The sequence below is a fragment of the Numida meleagris genome, chromosome 4, assembly GCF_002078875.1.
Source record: "Numida meleagris isolate 19003 breed g44 Domestic line chromosome 4, NumMel1.0, whole genome shotgun sequence".
NCBI lineage: Eukaryota > Metazoa > Chordata > Aves > Galliformes > Numididae > Numida > Numida meleagris.
The window spans coordinates 78,634,716-78,642,202 of record NC_034412.1 but is presented as its reverse complement, the minus strand read 5'-3'; the positions used below and the strand labels follow the sequence as shown (position 1 = coordinate 78,642,202).

Genomic DNA, 7,487 nt, shown 5'->3' with positions numbered 1-7,487 from the left:
GCCATAACTGTACTGTAAGAAATATTTGAATTAAAGTTTAGTTAGAGTTACTTGATCAGATTTCTTCTCATTAGGAGACTATATGACTTCTTAATACTTCAACTGCATCTAAATTTTTTACAGTTACTAATAAAACATTACAATTTATTTTTCTACACACTGGAATTAGTGATAAAGATTAGAAAATTCAAAAACATGTGTGTGATATTTAAACTGATAAGGAATAAAAAGAACAACTGGCCATATCCCACATCTGTTTACACAACCAAAAACTTATTCTAATATCATTCATTTTGGCAAGACAGTTGTTTGTTTATTTCACTTATACTTTTGACTTCTTTTAGGCCAACAGTGGAAGGAGATTATCTGTCTGAAAAAAGTTGAATCAGCATCATCTTTAAAAAATAAACATCAAATTGCTTTTGAAAAAAAATATGTTTTTTTCACTCATGACATCTTTCATCAAGTGAAATAAAGATGAAGTGATATAAAGGTGAAAATTAAATATACAACCCAGCATGATTGTATTGCTGTTTTCTTCTCCAGCAGGAATAAGATCTTCTTGACTTCAATCCCATCAGAAATAGTAAAAGAAAGAACAATATCATATTTTTTGAATCCAGCAGTGCATATGCTGGATTCACATAAAGAGCTGGATCTACAATCTTACAATTTTTCCTAGGATACCATGAAAATGGACTATTCTCCACAAAATCTAACTATTATTATTACTACTATAGTTATCAACATTAATAAAATGATAAATATTTTAATCTATTAATAATTAAAATAATAATTGTTAGTTTTAATATTTATTGTGAAATAGTGGTTTAAAAATTAGGAAGTTAAAATGTTTCTAATTATACTATACCTAGATATGTTGACTTAAAATAAATCATCAGATCATGACAAAATTGTAAATCAGTTCTTATCACAGAGAACTCAACAGAAACAAAGACCTAGACTATTATCTTATTAATTATCTAAACTGCTGTTCATATAGGGGTCTTGCTGACTACATGAATTCTGGGGAACTGACATGGATTAAGAATCCAATGTCAAACAAAATGTATTTAACAAACAACAGTACATTTTAAGCAGACATCTTAAATGACCAGTTACACTACAATAGAACAGAAAAAGTATAAACCAGGAATGATCTGACATTATGGTCAAATCATCATTTTGATTTGTCTGCAGAAATGAAAATAGACTTTTTAATGAATATTCCTGTTTTGAATTTAGATGTCATTCTACAGAACCTGGAGGAAGAGTAACTATTACATATTCATACAAGGAACAGTTTAACCATTGAAAGAAAAAAAATTGGAAAATAATTTCTGTATACTCAGACACATGCATGAAGTAGCAGAGTGGCTTAGCATCAAACAGAAGCTCAAATGAAAGATTCTGTCACTTATGCAAAGGATAAATATTTATACACATGGACTTATGGATGTATTTCTATGAAACTTTCTTAACTGCCTATCAAGTACATTCATAATCCAACATTTATGAAAGAAGATACGTGAAGAAAAACAGTAACATCAGGAAAGAATAGTAAAAGTGGAAAGAGTCCAGAGAGCTGGCAGATCCTAAAAAAATTAATATTAAAAGCGTAAGCACTGTCCTAATCTTCAGGAAAAATATGAACTGAAGCAAGAAACAGACTTGATAAACTCAAAAGTTTTGCAGCTCACAAAATCCAGAGTGTGGAACAGGTATTAATTAGGTCATTTTGCTGAGGGTAAGACTAGCAGATCTGTATCCACAGAATAAAGTAAGAAAAGCTAACCTCAGGATGGGATGTGGTTGGCAAGAAATGTAGAAGGAAAATGAAAATATTACACAAGTACAGTAGCTGTAAGATAAAGGCCAACAAAAAAAAGCCATCATCCTCATCCAGGTATTAGTCAATATTCTAATTAGGGGCTTTTCCTTAAGTCAGCAGGCAGCATCAAAACGAATTTAAAGGAAATGAATTAAAACAAGGATTATTGAAGTCAGACTCAAGAAAATCTTGACATATTACAGAATATATAAAATAATAGGAAAATATAAGTACAGTAGGTATCTATATTTATTTAGCGCTTTCAGTGTTGTTTTAATTGCATTTTCATTGATCACAGTGGAATCTGAAACAAGCCTAAGCCTGAGTAGATGTAGACGCATGCATGTAAACAAATGAAGTTAATTAAAAGGAATAGTACTGAGTAATTCTTCCACACTACTTATTTATAATTGATCCACAAATCATTATACACCGTGATTTAAGAAAAGGCTTAAGCTTATACTTTACTCATAACCATTCTTCTCATAGTTATCTAAAACTTGTATTTTCTTTTCAACTATATTAATTGATCTAATAAATAATACTACTTAAGAAGGTGAAACAAACCTTTAACATTATGTTAGATAAATGCAAGATTGAGGGAAATAAACAGTTCATCATCTATAAACACAAGTATACATCAACAGTGGTTACCTAAGGATATATTCCATAACTAGGTGAGGCTTACATTTCAGTTTATACAAACATTCAACAAGAACTGTTTAGACATAAACAATTCTTTCTTAGACTCAAAGGATGAACCAGATACCTTGATGTCCCATAAAGTTTATTCTTCATATTGCTAAGAAATTGAATAGATATTATCTGAAGCTGCAGTCTTTAACGCTATCATCCCTAATGCTTCCTATTCTAATATGAAACATTTGAAGCTGTATTGCATATCCAGATAGTGGAATAAATGAACTTCATAGCAGTTGCACACTAACATGGGGATATTTTCAGAGTTAGCATAAGAATACTATCTCATCAAAATTATGAATGCAATTTCAAAATACATTTTAATTATAGAAGATGCAACTTATCACTAAAAAGAGGTATTTTTTAGAGCAGCAAATCATATAATCATAAGTAAAAATGGATGTCACACAGTTATTATAGAAGAGTAAAAAATATCCACTGGAAAAAAATTGTCAAAAGCTATGGTTCACAATACTTCATCAGTTCTTCCCTTTTCAGTAAATTAATTATCACCAAATAAAACCTATGAAGCTGTCTTGTGAGTTGATCTATCAGAATTACTCTGTCACAAAGCATTCTAGAGACTAATAAGCAATGACCTCATACAACACGTTATTGATTTCAAATGGAAAGCTAATTCCTAACTATATAAAGGACAACAGCTGAGTCTGCCGCAACTGTATGTTGTATGAGTACAGCAAATAATTTTCTTTTCTTGGCTATTGTCCTTGATGAAGTGTAAAGTCTTGTTGAAATTTTCCATTGTGTGTCAGTTTTTAAAAAAGGTGGTTCAGAAGCTTCTTCTTTCTGCAAGGAAAAATCCAAGTAATTTAAATTATATCAAATTTTCTTTATATCTATGTATTGCTACACAGTCATTCAGCAATACAAAAATGGAAACAACACTAATTCAAGCAATATTTATGAAGACTATGACATATTTAGGCCTGAAGCAAGTACAGATCAATAATAGCTCAGCACATCTGCCATTTTTTTCAATGCTTTCAAGGATTTACTTTTCTATTTTTCTTTCAATCATTATGGAGATGATCTTATGCCGAGTGTTCATAAGTCCTTCCAGCTTTGACGGAGATGGGAGCTGAAGGCATTCAACAGTTGTCAGGATATACCTATGTAAGGGTTGGTAATAAGAACCAGTATTAAATTTATAGGCATTTGATTAGGCTAAGGGATGCTGATGCCAGTCAAACATCTTCCATACTAAGGATGTAAAGAAAAATTCTGTCTTCGCTGAATGTAATAAAATCAAAAATTCATCTATAGGAAAAGAATTTCCTGGGACATCATCAAAACAAATCACATGAAAGTTAATCTACCTGTGTTTCTCATCTACAGAGATTCAGTACAAAGCGAACTGAAAAAAGAATATGCACTCAGTGTTGTGACATAATCAGGTGAAAAATGTCTCTCAAAAGACACAGCCAATAACTGCTATATGGACTCATAGGTGAAAAACCCTGCATTCAGTAATAAATGTGTTCTAGAGATATATTTAACATAGCAGGAGTAACAGTGTAAAAATGCAAATTAAGATAATCAATGTCTATGCATGACTATCCCTGTTCAGAACATATGTAATACCACACAACTAATTTTCTGCACTAGAACAAATAGTGAAATATCATTGTAATCTCACAGACAGAACTAAAAAAGCCATTCAGCCAGGATAACAGTATCGGCCTCTGTAAGCTGAAATAAGATAACAGCAAGCAGGTAAGTAGTCTTGAATGACTCAAAGGTTTTTGGCAAAAAGGCATTTCTGTGACAAAAATTGGAAATTGCTGAAACAAATTCCTCAAATCCTGATTTGAAAAAGTCAGGTATCTTTTCACCTCTTTGTGCAGAGTTCATCTGCCATCTGCAGTATATTTTAAAGTACACTGAACTACTTTATGTACTCATTATATACATGTTCTCATCCTGTGGATAAGCTGCTGATTCTGTCATGACCATGTCAAAGTAGAGATTAACATGGCTATCTGAAAGGTATGGTATCATGGTATCTCTGAAAGGATGTTCACATGCTGCAGAATTTTTTAGCGTAGGGCAGTTTAGTGTCTGGAAGACAAGTAAAGAAAGCAGTATTTTTGCTCCTTTTGATCAAAGAAACCTGTCTTCCTGGCATATTAGATGAAGAGTTATTAAAGATGATATTAATAAGTTTCTCAAGATATTAATGCAGATGAAGGTTGGTTTATATGCAGGTTGCAAAATCTGTTAACAGTGACATGGATGAAATAAAGAGTCATAAGAAAGATAATAATGGTAAGTACTAGAGTTGTAATTCAGAGGAGTTGAAATATTTAATGAGAGCCAAACCATAAGCTATAGTAAAATTAATTTTATTTCATTTTTACTTTATATTATTTATTTTATTATTTTCATTTTCTTACTTCTTTCAAAAAGCAGGTCTAAGGAATTTTACAGACTTAGCAGTAACTTCTGTATTCTTTGCTAACCTTCAAGTGAGAATGCAATGAAGAACTTGCAACTATGTAAAATCATATTATATTTGTCTTAATTCTACTTTTGTCTATTTTAGACTTGCTGACCTACTGAATCATTTATTTATACCTAAAATATCAATGCTTCTGCTGATCTTAAGATCAATACTGTCCTTTCTAACAGTCTTGACATAGGAAGGCAGAGAAAATACTGCCAACAATCTCTTAACTATGCTTCTGATTTGTTTATTAATAACAGATACATCTGTCACAGTTGTCCTTATTATCAGATTTTGATAGTTTGAGCTATCATATGAGAGTCACCTTTACTGATTTTATTTGTCTACAATGATAATTAATTAATTGATCCTTCCTTACATTGCTTAAGCAGGTCCTCTTCATATTCATCTGCTTACAATTATCCCTAGAGCCTTATGTCAGCCTCTTTTTTATTTTCATTAGGGGGTCATTATGACATATTTTGGTTTCAGATAACATTTTCATGCAGCTGATGCATTCTTCAAAATTTTGGGGTGTATCTTCCTTGACTTCCATCTTCCACTGATTTTCTATGTGCAACTGTTTGATATGTAAATATAATGAATGCTAATATTTTGATCTGCATCACTTCCCAAACAGATCGCACAGTTCTTGACACAGGTGTGACTTACGTTTTACGCCAAAAACACTTTTGAATTCCCATCCCTAATGCTGAGTTCTGGCAAGTGGCTTTCCCCCAAAGAAATTACTTTTCTTCGTGTAGCTAAGAGAAAGCTGATACATGATGCTGAATGATTAGCAGAATGTTTTCTCCTCTTTGAAATCAAAATATTGTATAGACCTTCTAGGAAACACAGAATCATAAAAGACTGGTTTATCTCAAATATATCTCTTTTAGTTTATAGAGAAAATTTCAGAGATAATAATGCTGGCATTATCTTGATAATTTTTTTTTATAAATTTGTATTATAAATAGACAAATTTTATTACTCCATTTGGAACTGTACTAGAAATGTTGAGCTGAGTAAAAGTTATCACTTTAGGAACTGAAACTTGAAGAAAAATATTACTTATTCATAAAGTATAAATCAGAAACAACAGCATGAAAGACAATATAGATTTTGAAAATCATTATTGTTTCAGAGCATCTTCTGATCTGCTGGCAGCATTTCTCATATCCAGGCTTTCACAGATTGATTCAATAAAGGACCATGTCAACAGTTTTCCTGATATAGCAGCATGTTCCTGCTGTTAGTGTTGAGCAGACAAAGGAAACAGATGTAACCTGTTCAGCCCCCAATGTGATGTAATTATCAGTAACTTCCTCTCCTTCATCTTCATTCCCATACGAAGAGTTCCCTTAAAAAGTGATTCTGAAGAGGTTCTGTGATGAAGCTCTCTCATTTTGAGTGAAAAGACTTGGACAATGCAGTGACAATACAATATCCAGCTTCAGCTGGATAGAGAGAGATTTCAAAGACTTCAAATGATGTATTTAGGAGCAGTCCCATCAATCTTCTAAATGTCAAGTGCCTTAAAGAGCTACTCCATTCACCTTTTTCATCCCCAAACACATATGTATCAGCCTTTGTTTGATGGTCTCATTCTTTTATAGCTCTTGGGGTTCTCAAAATTGAAGAATGAGAATACATGGGAAGACAACAAAGAGGAGAACAGAAAAGTTTACCTCTTCAAACATTAATCAGGGTTGGAAGTTTTACAGTTACTCAATGAAAACTTTTTTTCCCCCATATCCACCTTGAAAGCAATGCTTCCACTTCAGTTGCTTTGTCTGGATTCTTATGCCATCCTCTTCTTCCAGATAACTAGTGATGGGATAATGTCCTTTAGTTGCGCCAGAAGAGATTCAGGCACTTTTTTCTTCACAGAAAAAAAAGTGGTAATGCATTGCAACAGGCTGTCCAAGAAACTGGTGGAATCACCATCTCTGCAGGTTTTCAAGGAAAGGGTAGATGTGGAACTTAGGGACAAGATTTAGTGAGCACAGTGGTGATGAGTTGATGGTTGGACTAGATGATTTTAAATATTCTTTTCGACCTTAATGATTCTATATTTTCATTCTGAGCAAAGGATAAATCATCTCTTAGCTAATCTGTGCAGAATTGTTTTGTCATTTCTCGTAAGTTGGTTGAGTAAAAAAACTGTTGTCTCTTCAAAGGAAATATAAAACAGTACTACATGCTGTCATTTATGCACGAGAATACTTGCAGACTAGGAAGTCTTGTGTGTAGTCATTCTAATATCTGCTTGAACTAAGATACATATCAAGAATATTTGGACTGTCACTGGAAGTTGCAGCTGGCAATGTCATTATTTATTCCATTCCAATTTCCTTGGTTATTAAAGTTTAATTTAAAAAAAGATGGAAGGACGGAAGGACGGAAGGAAGGACGGAAGGACGGAAGGACGGAAGGACGGACGGACGGAAGGAAGGAAGGAAGGAAGGAAGGAAGGAAGGAAGGAAGGAAGGA

At 32.7% G+C, this 7,487-nt stretch overlaps 1 protein-coding gene across 5 annotated transcripts in view; it reads right to left on the bottom strand.

Annotated features, from left to right (window-relative positions):
* Window positions 3,309-7,487, bottom strand: part of LOC110399060 — a 53,304-nt gene continuing 49,125 nt past the window's right edge. For all 5 annotated transcript variants that reach the window (XR_002438858.1, XM_021397208.1, XM_021397207.1 and 2 more), the window contains one exon: window positions 3,309-3,337. The gene's annotated coding sequence lies outside the window, so the exon portion shown is untranslated. The remainder of the gene's footprint in view (window positions 3,338-7,487) is intronic.